This window comes from Lemur catta, chromosome 18 (genome assembly GCF_020740605.2).
Source record: "Lemur catta isolate mLemCat1 chromosome 18, mLemCat1.pri, whole genome shotgun sequence".
Lineage (NCBI taxonomy): Eukaryota > Metazoa > Chordata > Mammalia > Primates > Lemuridae > Lemur > Lemur catta.
In genome coordinates, this window is record NC_059145.1 from 23,976,988 (window position 1) to 23,996,330 (window position 19,343).

The 19,343-nt window shown below is 36.0% G+C and overlaps 1 non-coding gene across 1 annotated transcript; it reads left to right on the forward strand.

Annotated features, from left to right (window-relative positions):
• Positions 1-6,547: 6,547 nt before the first annotated feature.
• On the forward strand, positions 6,548-6,678 carry LOC123623693. The gene has a single exon (XR_006729981.1). It is a non-coding gene; the product is annotated as a small nucleolar RNA SNORA20 (small nucleolar RNA).
• The last annotated feature ends 12,665 nt before the right edge of the window (positions 6,679-19,343 follow it).

Below are 19,343 nucleotides of genomic sequence, written 5' to 3' on the forward strand. Positions count from 1 at the left end.
ACCTGGTAGGTAAGGGCTGCCACCATGAATATGTAAGTCACGAATGAAAGAGGTTTCAAGGGAAAGTTCATCATCAGGGAAAGAGAAAATGTTTTGCAGCTCACAGAAACAAGGAAAGGTTTGGATTAAATTCTCCTGGCCGTGGGGCTTTTGCCACTTCAGAAATGCAGATTCAGAGAATTCATTTTAGAGCAAATCGGAAACTTATCTATTTATCTGACTGTTTCTATCCTCATATGTCACTCTGAGTTTAAAGCTCTCGAATATTGTTTTATGTAGAGTCCTTAGAGATAACTTTGTATATTGCAAATTTGGTTTGTATAGCACTGAGTTTTAAGAAAAGTACTAAGGCAGTAAAAAAAACTTTAGGGAATAAACGTTCGTAAAGGAGACTCTACTGATATAAAAAGGGGGCAGACAGGAAAAAACAAACCACATTTTTTGCAAAAGATAATAAAATACAATAAGTGCTGGAGGGAAAACCCTAAAACTCATTTCTTTCAGTCTCTTCATGTTATGTAGGAACTTCTTCCCCAAATGGTGAAATAAATTGCCCAAGGTCACAGAATGGTTAAGGACCTGGTACTCATCAGAAGCATAATAATGGCAACGATGATAATAATGTCCTCTACAGTGCTTCGCAAATCATTGAAAATAACTATTCTAATTTGCATAACCATTTCTTTTAAATCCATTATATATTACTATTCAGGTTCAAGGCTTATTCAAACCAGATGGAAAGTTCATGCTCGATTTCTTAGCGTGGGTTGTTGTTATTATTATTATTATTATTATTATTGTGGTAAGAACATTTAAAATGAGATCTACCTTCTTAACAAAATTTTAAGTATATAATACAGTATTGTTAACTATAGGTGCAGTGTTGTACAGCAGGTATCTAGAACTTATTATTAATCTTGCATAAATGAAACTTTATACCTGTTGAATAGCAACTCCCCATGTTCCCTGGCCCCCAGCTCCTGGCAACCACCATTCTACCCTCTGCTTCTATGCTTTTGACTATTTCAGATCACTCATATAAATGGAATCAGGCACTATTTGTCCCTCTGTGACTGGCTTATTTCACTTAGCATAGTATCTTCAAGCTTCATCCATGTTGTCACATAGGACAGGATTTCCTTCTTTTTAAGGCTGAATAATATTCCACTGTAAGCATATACCACATTTGCTTTATTTATTCATCTGTTGATGGACATTAAGGTTGTTCCCATATCTTTGCTATTGTGAATAATGCTGCAATAAGCATAAGAATGCAGATATCTCTTTGACATGCTGATTTCATGTCCTTTGTATATATACCCAGAAGTGGGATTGTGGGATCATATGGTAGTTCTATTTTTAATTTTTTTGAGTAAACTCCATACTGTTTTCCATAGCAACTTTAGCATTTTATATTCCCACCAACTGCATACACAAGTTCCAATTCCTCTACAGCCTTACCAACACTTATGATCTTTTGGGGTTTTTTGATACCTCCTAAGACCACATTATGATTTTGATTTTCATTTTGATGATGATTAGTGATTTTGAACACCTTTTCCTATGCATATTGGCCATTTGTATGCCTATGCAGAGCAAGTAGGCAGAGGAAACAAAGAAAAGAAAAGGTATCAGTCAGAAAGGAAGAAGTAAATTATTTCTGTTTGCAGATGGCGTGATCTTATATGTAGAAAGACTTCACCAAAAAACTTAGAACTAATAAATTAATTCAATAAAGTTGCAGGATAAAAAAATTAACATACAAAAATCATGTGTATTTCTATACACTAACAACAAACTATCCAAAAAAGAAATTAAGAAAACAATCCCGTTTACAAGCATCAAAAAGGATAAAATACTTAGGAATAAACTTAACTAAGGAGGTGAAAGACTCATACACTAAAAATTACAAAGCATTGATGAACTAAACTAAAGAAGACACAAATAAATAGAAGGATATCCTGTGTTCATGGATTAGAAGATTTAATATTGTTAAAATGCCCATACCACTCAAAGTCATCTACAGATTCAAAGCAATCCCTATGAAAATCCCAATGGCATTTTTTACAGAAAGAAAAAAATAATTCCCAAATTCATTTCACCTTAGCATTTTTTTGTTGTTAACCAGGACTGCCCCTAAAATTGGCAGGGTCCACAGTAAGATTACAAATAGAGGCCCACAGATCACGTTATCTAGATACTTAACTCTCACATAGCACACTAACTGTGAAATAAATATATTTTCTCTCCCTATATTGACAAATATATCCTCCCAAAGATCTGGAAGCTCAGGTTTGAATTTAGAATTCCCAGAGTCTGTGGAATCCTGAAGCAGAAAAATGGTAGCATGGGGAGAGTCATCCTTCAGCCTCGAACCTGGCTTGCTCATCTTTCCTTCACAGACACAGCTCCATTTCACTACAAATGACTGATCTTTTAATAATCTTCAGGTCTAGGGGTTGCCATATTGGCAGCACAGGTTGTCCTTAGAAGGAGAGACTCAGGGAAGAGCCCACACAGACTCTGTAAGTGGAATCAGGACCATTGAGGCAGAGAATTGTAGGTCTAGATACATAAAAAGCATGTACTAGAGGAAGGGTGCATAAGCTCCACATAGACACATCCTCCTGGCCCTATGTACTCCTCACTCTGAGGAGCACCAAAGGTGGGTCCTCTAAAGCAAGGGGCCCAGGGACCCCTCTTGCAAAAGGCTTAAATATTATATAACATGATATATGGGTTCTGAAAAAAACTTTTGTCTTCTGCAAAATAGCACATTAAAAGTAACAGCACTTATGAGAAAAAAATATTGTTAAGGATACTCTAAACCTATTCAACTTTATAACCAATTCGACTTAAAAAAAAAAACAAGAACAGAAATTAGTACTTTGGAAGAGAACTTGAATAGCTCCACAAGGCAGCTCAGGGTGACTGCTGGAGAGGCATTAGAAATGAACATGAAACAATAAAATGAAAATGCTGTCTTGTGGGCACCAAGACAATGCATATGGAAAAAAATTGTGAGCCAGTGGGGCTGCTATTAAGTTGGGCACAGGAGGGCATGCAACCAGCCATGAGACAAGAGCTCTGCAGGTTAGAGTGCACCTCTTTGGGGAGGAAGTTGGTTGCAGGCATTTATTTTTAATTTTCTTAAAAATGGAGTTGAAAAGTCTCCTGCATACACAGCAGATAAACTAGTCTTTTTCTTTCCTGCTAAAGGTTCTCCTTCTACTCCCATCATTCCATCTTCCCTTGCCTAAGACAAAGCACATGTGATTCCAACATTACTTTCATGTTCAAGGGACATCATGCCTGATTTACAACTGCATGGAAACTAATTAGTGTTACAGAAGCACATGTAATAACAGAACAGACTCTGTAGCTCATTTACCTTTGTTACAAAAATAATAATTTCATTGATAATGATTGAAAGGATAAAACACAATCTGTTGCCTAGTTGAAAAATATGGGTTTCCAGCACATAAATATATGCCACATTAATTCCTATTCCTTATTTCAGGGCCCGTTCAATTGTCACTTTTTTTTTCCTGCGTGCTTTCTTTACTGTTACAAGCTTAAGGTGATCTTAAAGCTTTAAAGTCTGCTCCTGCAACCTTTTTACATCTTCTCCCTACATAATACTAATACATAAGTTATTTATACGGTTGTATTATCTCCTTGAGAACAAAGTTTAGGTTGCATTCATCTCTTCATAGGCCATTGTACCTCATCCAGGCATGGCTATCAGAGGTGTTCAATAAATGCTTAAGCAAATAAATAAAACCTGTGATCTGGAGCCATGATTCTCTACTGAAACTCAGTCTCAAATGATGCAAATTAAATGGTGATTCTTGCCTTTATTATCCACCAACTCTGTGACTACCCCTGAGTGGCTGAATGAGGCTGTACAAAAACAGGCAATAATATTAGAACACAATAATAACCATTATAGCATTTTTAGAAAATCAGGCATGAAACTAAGTGCCTAATGTACATTGGCTCAGTCAATAACCATCCCAGAAGTAAATGGCGGTATCCCTGCTTTATAAATTAAGAAACTGACACTCAGAGGGGTTAAATAATTTGTCCAAGATGGCATATTCAGTGGAAGTGATGGACCTCACTTGTACTTACTCTGAATTTCAATTCCCTCATCTATAAAATTAAGTCCAATATTTTCCCCAAAGACCTCACAGAATCATCGAGAGGTTGAAGGGAGCTCAAAACAGCCCAAGAAAATATAATTTCTTACATTTGTAAGGAACATTAGAGGTTTTTAAAGTGCTTTCACATGCATCATGTATTTAAAAAGCCCCAGGGTTCTGTGCAAATGTAAAGTATTATTAATTTCTTATGCTGTTTTTAATCCCTTACATGTTGTAGGCACTACAAGATAATAGTATCAACAGCTAATGTTAAACTATGCTAAGTTTAGTACTGAGAGCTTTATGCTGATTTAATTTATAGTAAAAGAAAAACAGAAGTTAGTATTCTTAGAAATCCACTTTCAAGATAAGAAACTATATACCCATTAGGTAATTTGCATAATTCATTTTTAGTACATTAACAGGTCAGGATTTAAACTTATATCATTACTTTATAATAATTTGTTTCATAACAGAATTCACCCAAGATATCTTATGATTGCAACATTGTGTGAAATTCAGTGTACACGTAATTGTCATGGATGACGATAACCTACAAGGATGAAAAGTTGGGAGAGATGCTTAGACTTTGAATGAACTTTGTGTCTTCTAAAGCATCACACACACACAAGAAAATAACCTTGGCTGGATTCTCCTGAAAAATTTTGTATATGTCAATGATTTCCATTCAGGAATGTCCCAATTAACCCAACAGTTATAATACATAGAATTATATATTTGCAAGTAAAATATTTGTACATTGTGGATGTGCCAGGTAGGGCAGTTCATCTTTAAAGGAGCTCTAACATTAATAATTTTATAAAATAACAACTAAAATACAAATTACTTTTCTAAGCTGTAAATGAGTTAATAGCTGTATGTATCAAACTTCCTCAATGTTAATACATTACATTTTTTACTAATAGATTTTATTTTAAAAAACAGTTTTGGATTTACAGAAAAATTAGGCAGATAGTACAGAGAGTTCCAGTGTACCCTTCCTATTCAGTCTTTTCACACAGTTACAACTATTATTCACATCTTACATTAGTATGGGACCTTTGTCATAATTAATTTGTGTGTATACGTATCTTTGAATATTTCCATGTGTGACCATCTGTATCTATATTAAATTAAACACGAGTTTTCACTGATGTCTCCAACTCTAATCTATTACCGCGTGGGTCATTCCAGCCTCTTCTCCTAGTTTGTCTGTAAACTCTGGTAGGGGTGGTACAATATTGCATCATGGTTTTAATTTCCATTTCCCAGATGACTCATGAAATTGAGCACCTTTGATTTAAGTTCATTGACCATTTCAATTTATCTTTTGTGAGGTATCTAAGTCTTTTGCCCATTTTTCTATTGGCCTAACTCTCTTTTTCCTATTGATTTTTAAGAGTTCTTTATATGTTCCAAATGTGTATCATTTGGGAGGGAATATAGGTATGCTGATATACTTTTAAATTTGTGTTTGAATTGGGACTTCGTCATTTAAAACTATGGCTTTTTAAAAAATATAGTTTTGTGAAACATTCAGTTTAGACACCAGGACAGTAGTCCACTCAATGTACCACCAAGGGGAAGGCCCACACAGTATGTCTTGGTTGAATGATGATTAAAAGAATTCTCCCGACTCTCCAATGTAGACCTTTGTTATTAACTACAACTTTGTCAGGCAGGAGCATAGAGTGGCAGCTCATGTCCCCTTCTCTGCTAAAACAGGGAAGTTAGAGAGGAAGGGATATTTAATTTGAAATTGGCTGCATTGTTGAATTCTCCATATTGTCTATCTTCTCTATTTGCCATTTAAAGTACTTTGCACTAGAATGCACTGTGCTGTCACTCATTGCTCCTGTGTGCACCAGAATCTCTGATGATCCTCAGGTTGGTTCCTAATGATCTTTAAAAAGCCCATACAAAGAAACCAATGCATCACTAATTTCAATGGTGGAAAAGCAGGCAGTGGGGCTTCTAGTTCTCAGATTCTTTAGGGAATAGCCTAATCTTCTCAAATACTCTCAAATTCTTCCTTTTTTTATGTTATTATCAGAAAGCTGTAAACCAAACACAATAACTATAGTCAGTGGGGGGAAAATGTATTTTCCACTCTCTTCTGAAATCTACTCCCATCTCCAGGTAAAACATGTAAATATGTATCTTTGAGCCTTTCTGTCTCCATACAGTCTTGACATTAATTAACCCTTACAGTTCGTGCTGGTAGAAGATTCCATTATCAATTTTTTTTAAATGTAGCTAGGAGACTGGGAAAAAATGGAAATTGAAAAATCAGTTAAAATGACAAATCTAAAATAAACATTCATGAATACTTAAGACCACATCCATCTAGGATTAGTAACATATTTGGCTTTTTATAAGTCAGATATACAGAAATGATAAGACTTCTCATTTATTTGTTGCTATAGTTTCACAATGATATGAGCTGTTATATGCATGGGATAAAGTAATATTGGGCCATTATAAATGAAGACGGAATAACCATTTTCATCTCTTTTGCCTAGACTAGACATTGCTTTTGGAAAAAGAAAAGCTAAGAGATCAGATAATGCACAGGAAATACTGTATTAAGCATTTTGCTGACTTGCAAATAACTCTTATACCAATAATAAAAACATTTATTGGTGCATATAAATAGCTGAGTTTGAATTTGCCATTCATAAAAGTAAATCAGTGAGAGAGTGGTGACTTTTAATACATTAAGCATGGGAACTTAGTTTAATTCTCCTTCTCAACATGTTGCCATTAAGTCTTAAGATCAATTAGAGTGAGTTTTGCAACGAATACGACTGCCATCTTGAAGGAAGTGAGGCTCAAAGGATTTAGAGATAGAAACCCTTCCTTACATACTGCACAACAATAAGACTAGTAAGCAATTACATAAATCTCTTAAAATGTTTTTGAAGTTTGACACATCCTGTGAAGATCAACATCATTCATGTGGTGATACTGATACTGTCTGTAGTCTGTCAGCCGTGGCAGAGTGCCTTGCTTGGTGAATGGGAAACAAGATGATCAGATTGCAAAACCCATCAACTATGATATCTGATCATGTCTACACAGTTGATGGCCCTCCCTTTTCAGGAGAAATCTGACAAACACTACCTCAGTCAAGTGATCAATGTCACAGCACCAGTAATAAGTCAGGTTCATGGCACGTACCCTGGATTTGACATGATGAGAATGGCTCTTCACATCTATGAACTTCCTTTCAAAAACCCATATGAACTTCCTTTCAAAAACCCACAGTCCCAGTTCAATCACAAGAAGTTCATCAGACAAAGCCCAATAGAAAGATATCCTACAAAACACCTGAGAAGTATACCTCAAAACACTCCAAGTCATTGGCTGAGAAACTGTCCCAGCTAAGAGGAGCCCTGGGAGATATGACAACTCCATGTAATGTGGTAACCAGGATGGGATCCCAGAACAGAAAAAGGATATTAGGTAAAAAAAAAAAACAAACAAACAAGGAAATCCAAATAAAGTATGGAATTTAGTCAATAATATCATATCATCAACACCAATTTATTAATTGTGACAAATGTACAATACTAATGTAAGATGTTAATAATAGGGGAAGGTTATAAGGTATATGGCAAATTTCAATTATCTTTGCAACTTTCCTGTTAATTTAAATGTATTCTAAAATTAAAATGCCTGTTTAAAAAAAAAAAAAAAAACAACTCTACAGTGTTGGACCAAAAAGTTTCAAATATTTTTTTAGTTTGGAAAAGCAAATCAGAAAGAAGTTATTTATTTACTAAGTAATCAATACATCAGTTCATTAGTTTACTTGTTCATTCATTGATAGCTTTAATTATTCAAAAAATATTCTTCTGTGTCTACTTTGTAGCAGTATAGCACTATATCATAAGGACTCCATAGCTCAATAATGGGTGTCTTCTCTATCTGGTGGCTGGCATACCCCTGAGAAGATGTTGTATACTGTATTGGGTGGTTCAAAATTCTAGCACAGTGCAGTAGACTGGTACCATTTGGTGGAATCCAGAAAAGAAAGGAGAGAAATATTGAAGGGGAGGTAGCTACTCAAAGATTATTGTGAGTGGAGAATTTCTCATAGTTAGATTCTGATTATGGATTATATTGTACAGATTGGTCTATTGAAAATGGTTTTGATTGTTTTATTTTTTTGACTACGTGGTCTTCAAAGGCTCTGTGGTGTTACTCAGAGCTTGTGATAACTACCTGTTATTGGTTGACTGTGACATTACCATTTTCTGATAGTGGCAAGTAATTAGGTCACATTAGGAAGTTCATCTCTTTTGGGCTGCAACATAACTCAGAAAAAGTAGATCTCATATTCGAAGTCCTATACATTAGAAGAAATGATTAAATTATTATTTAGGTCATTTTGACTTCTACCAGGAGTACACTCTGCTCATCAAACTTATTTTCCACTGTAAAATATATTCAACACAAAAAAATGAAGTTCTTGATGCATTTAGGCACTCATTCTTTTTGTAGTGACCACTGCAGTGTTGAGGAAGGCAGACTAGAAATATACACTCAACTTGATGATCTAATGGCTGTCCTCCAAGCCTGCAGGAATAACACATAGCATAAATCTGTATTTTCTGAAAATATCACATTGTGTTCTTGAGGTCATCAGCATGGAAATGATCTCCAGTGTAAAATCTATATGAGATGTATGGGACTCTCTACATGGAATATTGGATTATTGCACTCTGTAGCTTTGAAAACCATCTTTCTTGGATGGCAGCAGAAAGCTTCAATATACTTGCATGAATTATAAATGACACCCAGTACTCTTGTTAAAGCAGCTACAGGATGCTTTTCTAAGAAAGACCCTTCAGCCTCTGGATGCTATTATGCATCTGTTACACCAAAGATTTGCCTTTGGAAATAACTTTAGTATTCTAGACATATTTTAGTAAATTGAACATAATACTCAAAGACTGATCTTCTTTTCTTTCTGTTTTTGTTTTTCTCTTTTAATTCTCAGAATGCTACAGACATATATTTAACCTGAAAATGAAGTCATGGGTTTTAAACAATTAGCCCCAAAGAGAAATTGATTTCAAAGAAAGACTCTCTGTGAAGGGATGGGAGACAAAACTAACATTGATTTGGGAGTATAGCTTCTTAATAGTTCAGACTTTTAGGTGCCTTTACTGTCCGTAGGGCAATGGAGGACCACACAGATCAGAGGCCCCAAATCAACACACTCCTTTTCAAAGAGACACTGCTGGCTTCATTCACATTCTTTTACATACCTTGTTTTGATGTTCTTTCTAAACACTGCACACATTTCCAGGCTGGGCACTTATATATATCATGAGCTCTTACCAGGTCAGCAATTTTCTTTAGTGACAGATTAAATAAATAAATAAATAAATACTCAGTTGGATTTTACAAAAGTACCTGACATTTAAAAGCCAATGGAACACAGTCAGACTTCTTCAGTATTCAAAGGGAATATCTTTCAACAAAACAGGGGGATTTTATATTGCTAATTCACTTCCTTTTTCACTCTAGCAAAAAGCAATTTTTAACACCTTAAAGTGATTTTCTAATGAATTCTAAATTGATAGAGTCTAGAGTTTACAAAGAAAGAAACCAAATAAATGTGTATGATATTGGATCCTGTAGATTTACAATTTTTTCTGACAAGATAAAGTATTACCAGAGAGTGTACTAGGTTCACAGTTCTACCATCTTATACTGTTTTGAAAGGAAATTATAGAGTGAAACCAGACCTTGGAAGGATGCAGAGGCAAGACCACTGGGCAATGAGTCCAGAGGAGCAGAGAAATTTTAGTCTCTTCTCTGGGGTTAGCTAGTCGTGTGACTGATGGTGAGATACTCAGCTTATTGAACTTCAGAATTCTCATTTGTTATAAGTTTTTATAGACTTATTGTGAATGGTTTAATTTTGGAATAATGGAGTTGAAAGGGACCTGACTATCATTTCAGAGTCACTAAGCCTTACTAAAGATCAAGAACTTTGTGCATTAGTATCAAAAATATACAAAAGTGATTTCAAAAAGAATAAAAAGTGAGTGCTCTAAAAATGTAATGTATGAACTTGTAGTTTCAGCTCTAACATGGGAAGTTCTGGGTAGTCACATTCCAACTGCTCCTGCCCTTACAACAATAACAAAAAGCTGAAAAAACTGAGGAATCAATGACTTTTCTTGGACCCATCCGAGAACTGAGGTTCCAAAGTGAACCTGCCATCTTGACATCTGGATAACTTTGTTACTACAGAAAACTACCAAATCACAAAGATAAATAACAAGAAAAGAAGAAAGGAACAATGGACAACAAAATAATCAGAAAACAATTATCAAAATGACAGGAGTAAGTGCTCAAATAACAACTTTGAATGTAAATTATTTAAATTTCCCAATTAAAAGATATAGACTGGCTAAATGGGTTAACAACAACAACAAAAAACCCCAACTATATACTGCCTATAAGAAACTCACTTAATCTATAAAGACACACATAAACTGAAAGTGAAGGAATGGAAAAGGATTTCCACAAAAACAGAAACCAAAAGCATAAAGAGTAGCTATACTTACATCAGACAAAATAGACTTTAAGTCAAAAAACATAACAAGAAACAAAGAAGGTAATTACATAATGATAAAGGGATAAATGCAACAAGAGTATATAACAATTATATGTAAACCTAACATCAGAACACCCAAATATATAAAGCAAATATTATTAGAGCTAAAGATAAAGACCCCAATACCATAATGGTTGGAGACTTCAATAACCCTCTTTTAGCATTGGATAGATCAGGTAGATGGAAAATCAACAAAGAAACATCAGACTTAAACTAAATTATAGACAAAATGGACCTAAGAGACATTTACAGAAGTGTATATGAAAATTAAACAATATGCTCCTAAATGACCATTGGATCAATGAAGAAATTAAGAAAGAAATAAAAATATTTCTTGAAACAACTAAAAATAGAAACACAACATGCCAAGTCATATTGGATACAGCAAAAGCAGTAGTAAGAAAAAAGTTTTTAACAATAAATGCCTACATCAAAAACATAGAAAGATTTCAAAAAAAACAACATAAAGATTCACCTCAAGGAACTACAAAAATAACAACAAACCAAACCCAAAATTAGCAAAAGGAAAGAAATAATAGAGATCAGAGCACAACTAAAAGAAGTAGAGTCCAAAAAAATAAAAGATTAACAAATTGAAAAGCTGATTTTTTGAAAAGATAAACAAAATTGACAAACCATTAACTAGACTAACTAAGAAAAAGAGAGAAGGCTGAAATAAATTAAATCAGAAATCAAAAAGGAGACATTACAACTGGCACACACAAATACAAAAGATGATTAGAGACTATTATGAACAACTATATGACAAGAAATTGGAAAACCTAGAAGAAAATGGATAAATTCCTGGACACATATAACCTAGCAATATTGGACCAGAAAGAAATAGAAAATTGGAACAGACCAATAATGAGAAATGAGATTAAATCATTAATAAAAAGTCTCCCAACAAAGAAAAGTCCAGGTCTAAATGGCTTTACTGTTGAATTCCATCAAAATTCTAAAGAAGAAGCAATACCAATTCTTTTCAAAATATTCCAAAAAATAAAAGAGGAGGGAATTCTCTCTAATGCCTTTTTTAATAAATACTGGTGAAAATATGGATATCCATATGCAGAAGAAAGAAACTAGACCCCTATCTCTCACCCTACACAAAAATTAACTCAAAATGGATTAAAGACTTAAATGTAAGACCCAAAACTATAAAACTACTAGAAGAAAATATAAGGGAAACACTTCAGGACATTGGTCTAGGCAAAGCTTTTATGGCTAAGACTTTAAAACCACAGGTGACAAAAATAAAAATAGACAAATAGGACTATATCAAACTAAAAAGCTTCTGGACAGCAAAGGAAATAATCAACAGAATGAAAAAACAATCACTAGAACTGAAGAAAATATTTGCAAACTATTAATATGACAAGGAACTAATATCTAGAATATACAAGGAACTGAGACAACTCAACTATGAAAAAACACATAATCTGATTTAAACATGGGGAAAGGATCTGAATAGGTATTTCTCAAAAGAAGACCTACAAATGGCCAAAAAGTATATGAAAAAATGCTCAATATCACTGGCCATCAGAGAAGTGCAAATCAAAACCACAATGAGATATCATCTCCACTCCAGTTGGAGTGGCTATTATCAAAAGGACAAAAAATAACAAATATTGGAAAGGATGTGGAGAAAAGGGAACTCATATGAGAGATACCTGCACCCCCATGTTTGTTGCAGCATTATTCACAATAGCCAAGATATGAAATCAACTTAAATGTTTCTCAACAGATTAATGGATAAAGAAAATGTGATACACACACACACACACACACATACACACACACACACACAATGGAATACTATTCTAACATAAAAAAGAATGAAGTCCTGTCAGTCATGTCAACATGGATGATCCTGGAGGCCATTAACTTAAGTGAAATAAGTCAGGAACAGAAAGATAAATACCACGTGTTCTCACTGATGTGGGAGCTAAAAAAAAAATTGAGCTCATAGAAGTAGGGAGTAGAATTGTGGTTATTAGAGGACAGGATGCGGAGGGGGAAGGGGAGAATAGGAAAAGGTTGGTTAACAGATACAAAACTACAGCTAGATGGGAGGAATAAGTTCTGGTGTTCTATAGTACTGTAGGGTAAATATGGTTAACAATAATTTATTGTATATTTTCACAAAGCTAAAAGAGAGGATTTTGAATGTTCACAACACAAAGAAATGATAAATGTTTGAGGTGATGGATATGCTGACTACCCTGATTTGATCATTACACATTGCATACACTCATAAAATATTACTCTGCATCCCACAAGATGTACAGTTATTATGTCAACTAAAAATAAAAGGGAGAAAAAAAGAAGTCAGATGCAATACAGTACATATTGTGTGGTTACATTGGTACAAAGCACAAAAAGAGGAAAAACTAATATATGCTGTCAAAATTCAAGATAGCGGTTATCTTCAGGGAAAAGCTAAAAGGAAGCAAGAGTCAGTGGGATGGGAGAGCTGTAAACTTTGATTTCTTAACCTGGGCGCTGGCTACATGGTTGTGTTCAGTTTGTTAAAATCATCAGCCTGTACACTTATGAATATATGTAATACTATAATAAAAAGTTGAATAATTGACTCTTAAAACTGAAATGCACAGGGTTTGTTCTCAGAAAGAGCTCTATACTGGTACCCAAATGATGCCTTCAGTAATCGCTCTCTCTGCTTCTCTGCCCTGCTTTCTTCGTCACTGGTTACTGCCTTGGACAGGCTCTTCCTGTATGATGTTAAAATGTTCACTAGCAGCCCCAGGCTCACATGCTGTTTAATTCTTCCTCGAGTTCAAGGAATTGAGTCTCAGTGGATCAAACTGAGACACATGTCTATTCCTGTACAAAGTAGTATTGGCAGGGTGTCAAAATGTACTGACAGGTGAGGTCATGTACCCATCCCAGAGCCATTATATCATCATCATCATCATCTTCATTGTCATCATCATGATCTCTCTCAGTTCTGTTGGTTGACTGCACTCTGCTAAGCTGTTCTCACCGGGGGTCTTACAATGCAGTTGTATTCAGTTGGTGGCTAGGCTGGACTCATCTTGAAGACTTCCCCTACATGTATCTGTGAGAGAAGACAGCTTGGACAGCTGGGGCTCCCTGGGCATCTCCTTCTATCTTTTATGTAGTCTTCCTCATGACCTCTCTAGCATGGTAACTTCAGGGTAGCTAGACATGTGGGCTCCAAGAGCCAAGCAGAAGCCATGTCACCTTTTACAGCCTAGCTCATGGTTTGGCAAACTACAACCTGTAGATCAAATCTGACTCTTTAACCTAATTTTATAAACAAAGCTTCATCTGAAAATGGCAAAGCCCGTTTGTGTATTATCTATGATTGCTACATGGTACAATGACAGAGCTGCATAGTCGTGACAGAGGGCTTATGGGTGTGACCTACAAAGCCAAAAATATTTACAATATGGCCCTTTACAGAAAAAGTTTGCTGACCTCTAACCTCCTCTCAAATGTCAGGCAGTACCATTTCTGCCACATTCTATTTATTAAAAATAAGTCACTAAGGCCAGCTCATACTCAAGACAAGAAGAATTTGTGGATATGTTCTAAGCCACTGCAGAGGTAGAGTCACCTAATGTATACACGCTGAGAGGAAAAGGAGAGTTTTGTCGGCTAAACAAGGCTCAAAGATGCTAAACAGACCAAAACAGACAAAGCACTCTGAGGTGGAACAGCATGTTTCTAATTCTCTGGGCAGGTTAACTGAGTCGAGAAAGTATAGATGGTGCATTCCTTCTGTGAGTTAGTTAACACCATTGTCCCCACCAGGGTGGTAAAGGCAGAACTTGTTGCCCTCCAAAATTATACCTATTGCTCATGGGCACTTATGTTGAAGTCATTCTGACAACATTTACAATGCTCTAATTGAACTGCCTGGGCACAGAAGAATTGCTTCTTGCTAAAGGAAAATAGCTGGGAGAATTACAAAAATGGCATATCAGAAAAAATGCAACATATTCTCAGGCTTTTGAAATGTCAGACTTCTGGGCACCAATTTATCTGACTTACATTACAGGGCTACAAACAGTCAGCAACTCTTATTTGGCCATTTTTCACAATAAAAAAAAACATTTCTAAGTGCCATTTTAGCTCCATAATGATTGTACAGATCTACTTATTTTTCATTTATATGTGTGTAAGGTGGGGGGAGGGGTGGTTCCTTAAGTAATACCTTGCCTTTGGCAATGTTTGGCAACAGAGGAGAATGCATTATATTAATCAGATTGGACCACTTGCCTAGTGAAAAGAATGTAATTTGGATTTTAACAAAAAACAACATACTCAAAATCCACATGGAAAATTAAGCAGTCACTGTGTTCTTCCTACAGGAATATGTCACTGACATCATCTTTTCAGCTGCAGGGTAACAGAGAAGGCTGAAGGCCATTATTATAATCATGAAGAGCTTTCTTTTCATTGTATGATTCCCAGAGAGGCAACTTAAAAGGTGGATTGGATATGGAGGGGCCGGTGAGGGGTGGCTACCAATGCAGGACAAGAGCAGACTCCTTCTTACTGGCCGTGCTTCTCACATTAGTACATGTGATCATAGCCTCTTAAGAGAGAAATAACGGCCAGCAGAGACTTTATGAAATACAGGCCAGATGTTGATGGAAATGATATTTTTGTCACCTATATTTCAAGTGCCAGTATGGACAGGAGATTTTTTTTTAAAGTGGGGAGGGGTTTTCCTCAACAAGCAGGCCACCTAATAAGAGAGTTGGTCACATGCACAACTCATTATAATCCAACTTGTACACTTATGACATATGAATATACGTAATACTATAATGAAAAGTTATAATACAGTGTAAAGAGGACCCATCACAGAGTAGGTACTCAACAAATACAGGTTGGGTGAGAGCTAACATTTCTGCAGGGCTTATACATAGCAGACAATATGGTAAATGCTTGACATACATTCCACCTTCATGATCACATTATTAGTTGCATGATATGATTATACTTATTTTAGGGGCAAGGAAATTAAGGCTTCATGAAGCTGAGTGACTTGTTCAAGATCATATAAATTTTCTTTTGGAACTTGATTTTTAAAATAAGAAAACCAAGTTCCAGAGCTTGTCCTTTTAATTACTATGTATTACAGCCAATGGATGGATGGATGGACAGACAGATGGATAGAGAGATGGCATGACCAAAATGCTGTGACAATGTAGGGGAAGGAGTAAGTAAATCCGACTAGAAGAGGTGACATTTGATCTGAGGCCTGAGGAAGTCACATGTATGCAGGTGGAGGAGCTGGAGACTTCCCAGGCTGGCAGGGGAGCACAAGCAAAGACACCTGACACCCACGTCTCTATGCACCTAGAGGGTGACAAGTAGTACTGCAGGACAGAACGTCCAGGACACCAGCTCAGAGAAGAGGCTGCTGAGCAGAACTGCATGAAGAAGGGTCTGGAATGTCATATTGAGAAGTTTGGGCTTTCCTCTGCAGGTAGTAGAAAGCCTTCAAAGACTTTTTTTAATTGATGGATAACATTTATTGAGGACTTAACTTGTGTAACCATCAAATGTTAAAATCCTCACAAGAACCTTGTTGAGGCAGGTGCTGTGATTATTCCTTTATGTTATAGGCAATGAAACTGAGGCGTGGAGAGGTTAGATCCACTTGCCCAAAGTCATATAGTCTAGAACTGCTTGAATTAGGATTTGGACCCACACAGCCCTCCAGAGCTACAGAGCTAAACAAAGCAAGAGAGTGGCATAATTTTATCTGTGTTTAGAGAGGTAGCCACAGCAGCAGTGTGGATGAGGATAAAACTAAAGATAGTGAAACTAATTAGGAGGCTATTTATGTTCAGATGAGAGGTTGGGGAAACAGACCAAGGCAGAGTTCTCAACCTTGGTGCTATTGACATTTTGGGCTGTGTAATTCTTTGCTGTGGGGGCTGTCCTGTGCATTGCAGGATGTTTAACAACATCCTTAGCCTCTACCCAACAGATATTAGTAGGATCTGCCTTCAAATTGTGACAAACAAAAATGCCTGCAGACATTTCCAAATGTCCCCAGGACAGCAAACTGACCTTCGCTGAGAATCAATGAGTTAAGCTAAGGTATTGATGGCAGATTGGAGAACAGGCGAAATATTGGAAATAGGATAAACAGGACCAAGCAATCCCAGGGTGTGGGTCAAAGATGTGTCCAGATGTGTACTATAGTCGTGGAAGGCAGCAATGTGCCCAGAGGTCTGGAGCTCGGGGTCTGGATTCAGCAAACCTAAGTTCAAAACCCAGCTCTGCCATCTGCCACTGTGTGAACTTGGGCAAATCACTCATACTCTAGTTCTTAAAAAGAAGACCCTAATAACACCTACTTCAAGAAGTTATGAAGATTAAAACAGGACACTATAAGTAAGTGCTTAGCAGAGTTTCTGGCACTTAGTAAGTGCTCAATAAATGTTACTACTAGCCAGTACAGGAAACATAGAGGAGCTTTCTTCAGTCCCAACTTGTGGAGTTTTTTAGTAAGTGGGCACTTTGAACTCTATAAACAATTTTCCATTTGATGGAATATTTTCAAATTTATTAAAGTTAAATTGCAAAAAGAATATATAACAGAATATTTGGTTTGAAACCAATTGTGAGTGGCTGGTATATATGTATTTGTGTGTGTGTGTCTATGTTTCGAGATATGCTTGTGTGTGTGAATGTATACATATATAAATTAGATCACTGGACTCACACCAAAATATTATGACCAGTATTACTGGATTATGGGTGAATTTAATTTTCTTTTCTATTTTTCTATTACCCTTTATATTTTTGTATAATGAATAAGTATCACTTTTATAAATAGGGAACAACAGTAAAGTAAATGTTCTAAAACGTTTTCCTTTAAGATATAGTGATTGCAATCCTAATATATGCCAGGCACTGTGCCAGAAACTAAGAATACAATAATGAGACCCCCCCCTCCACACACACACACACACACACACACACACACACACATGCCCCCACACACACATATACACACAGAGCAATAACAAAAGCAACAAAACCATAATAAACCAAGTGTTCATACCAAAAAGCTAGAAGGTGAACAACCCAGTTCAAATGATTCTCCAAAAGCAACAAATCTGGCCCATTTTGGCCATGCCATCCTAATCGTGCCTTTAAGCCTGGCAGAATATCCCAAGAATTTTCTAATTCTACTTTGCAAGTGGTTCACTAGAAAACACTATTGTCTTCTCATTTTGGGGATTTTGCTTCTCTTCATCTAGTAATTTTTACCCTGAGGGACTATCATATAATTTTGTAATGTCCAAGTCAACCTTGAGTCTGATTAGTAGGAATCGCTCCCCTGGAAACTATAATTTTCCACAGGCAGACTTATTTCAGTAACAAAGACTTTCTTTAGACAGTATACAGAAGAATTTCTATTTCAAAATGAAAATCTTTGCCTCCCTGCACATTGAGAAAAATTCAAACAGTGTGTATTTTTCTGAGCTCCCACAGACTTATGAATACAATAATTTGGGCCTCCAGAAAATTCTCCAACATCCCGACTGTGTGTTTAAGTAAGATGAGAGTGCCTGCCTCAGACTCACCGCAAAACAGAGATTCTGACACCAAGTTGTCACTCTCTGTTTCAACCAGTGTCTCTACGTGGAGAGTAATGGAGATGATCAATGAAGGATGCTTGCTTTGCCTCCCGTATCTTTTTAAATTAAGTACACACCGAAATGACAGACTTCATGCCGGTGATAGCACAGGCATTCTGCATCTGCCCCTTGTCGTCGGTTCTCACTGCTACTTCTGGAATTAAGCTTCATGTTCTGTCATCTTGAATATTTTAATACTTTACTGATCTCAAATGTGTCTAGCCATAGGAGGAGAGCAGTAAAATAAAATTTTATCGCCAACAAAGTCCTTTGTGCCTAAAGTTTATTGCACATTTTATATTTTAACAACACATTGTTCCTTGAAATTCTAAAACACACATAGCTTCCTCAAGTTGAAATGTGCCTGTGTTCTTTTTTTTCCTTATTGAGAGTTGATTCCATTATCAGGGTAGAAAGAATTCCTGATACTTGGCCAGAGTGGTTGAAATTCTACCAGAAAAGTGTGTCTTTCTCCAAAAGTGTTGAGACAACCTTAAACCTCTTCTGTGTTAGAAAAATGCCCCATTTTAATGTTTGTTTCCAAAATACATACGAGCTCCATTCAAAGTGACCATTTTCCATGGATTCCCTATTTTTCCTCAGTATGGTCAGGATTTAATTCCATTTCAACCAACATGTCAGGGAAATTGATTAATGAAACATGAAGGAGCCCATTCACTTTCCATATAGTTGATGTTTTCTGATAACAATTTTCTTTTCGTTTGGCTGGGGTCTGTAAAGATGTTGTTTTATGGTAATGACAGAATTATTGTTTCCTGTAGTGACGATTTAAAAAAAATAATTAGCATCACTTTTTCACTGCTTCTTGGTTTAGAGATTTGGCATGGTGGTACCAGAATTAATGAAAAAATTTTAATACCATATGAGACATTAAAGTAGCTG